Source organism: Lactuca virosa, chromosome 1 (assembly GCF_052849685.1).
Source record: "Lactuca virosa cultivar CGN04683 chromosome 1, Lactuca_virosa_CGN04683_v6, whole genome shotgun sequence".
In the NCBI taxonomy this organism is placed as follows: Eukaryota; Viridiplantae; Streptophyta; class Magnoliopsida; order Asterales; family Asteraceae; genus Lactuca; species Lactuca virosa.
Genome location: NC_136426.1, coordinates 293,070,295 through 293,071,704, shown reverse-complemented (window position 1 = coordinate 293,071,704; position 1,410 = coordinate 293,070,295). Strand labels below are relative to the sequence as shown.

The following is a 1,410-nucleotide window of genomic DNA, read 5'->3' as shown; positions in this document are numbered from 1 at the left end:
TCATCTTCAACGAACAAGAGCAAGTTTGAAAACTTAGATCAAATACCTTTCCCAACCGAATTCGAGTACGACTCCGAGACTGAGTTTGGACTTAATACGAGTGAACCCGAGAACGAGCCAAGAAATGAGATGGCAAACATTGAAGAAATGTCAATGGGAGCTTACAAGAAGCGAATTCGTGAAGATGTTGGTCCGGGTTTAGTACAACCAGCAATACCTGCCACTGCCACATTCGAGTTGAAGGGACATATCCTCACTGCACTAAAGGATATCCCATTTTATGGAAAGGATCATGAGGATGCATTTAAGCATGTAGATGAAGTCAACGACATTGCTGACTATTTCAATGTCCCGAATGTTAACAGATACACCATCTTACTAAGGATGGTACCAGTCACTTTCAAGGGAGCTGCAAAAGACTGGTTAAAAGCACTTCCTCCTGGTACAATCACTACTTGGGCTCAAATGCGTGAGCAATTTCTAGATCAGTTTTGCCCACCTTCCAAGATAGCTAAACTCAAGAAGGCAATAGCCAACTTTGAGCAACAGCCGGGGGAGTCACTATACGAAGCTTGGGAGTGCTACAAGGGGTTGTTAAGGAATTGTCCTCAACATGATGTCAATGTTCAACAAAAGATGTCTATTTTCTATGATGGGGTCAATGTAATGACAAGACAACTCCTTGATTCTCAAGGCCCATTGACAAAGAAAAATCCATGGGAGGTCAAGGAGTTAGTTGAAGAATTCGCAAGACACTCTCGTGAGTACAAAAACCCAAGACAAGATGGGGCAAAAGGCAGTGGGGGTGCACATTCTGATGAGATGGCTGCTATGATGGCGATGCTCAATACTATGGACCGGAGATTGACCCAAATGGACCAATCAATTCGTGCAATAAGAGTTGGTTGTGACCAATGTAATGGTCCACACTTGACTAAAGATTGCAACTTGGATGAGTATGGGAACAAAAGGGCCCAAGGTTTCTATTCAAGTGGAGATAAATACGATGATGATTGGAGAAAGCCAAAGAAGGAGTGGCTGCCTTATGATGAGTACAAGAAACAGAAGGAGGAGAAATTCAGACCTATGGGCCGGGGTTTTTACCAAAAAGAGCAACCACCAGCTGAGAAGAAAGCTGATTTGGAGTCTATGCTGGTTTGTTTCATGGAAGCTTCAGAGAAGAGACATGATGATACTGATGCAGCATTGAAGGATTAAAGAACAATGATGATGGAACAGCAGACCTTGATGAAAAATCATCAAGCTATGATGGTTGACCAGCAAAACTCACTGAGAAATCATCAAGCCTCCATTAATAACCTTGAAGCTCAACTTGGCCAACTTACAACTTTGGTGAATGAGAAGTTATTTCCCCAACATCCTGAAAAGAAGACTCAATCCCATGTCATG

At 42.6% G+C, this 1,410-nt stretch overlaps 1 non-coding gene across 1 annotated transcript; it reads right to left on the bottom strand.

Annotated features, from left to right (window-relative positions):
* Positions 1-513: 513 nt before the first annotated feature.
* LOC145151673 (small nucleolar RNA R71) lies at positions 514-620 on the bottom strand. The gene has a single exon (XR_013732235.1). It is a non-coding gene; the product is annotated as a small nucleolar RNA R71 (small nucleolar RNA).
* Between the last annotated feature and the right edge of the window lie 790 nt (positions 621-1,410).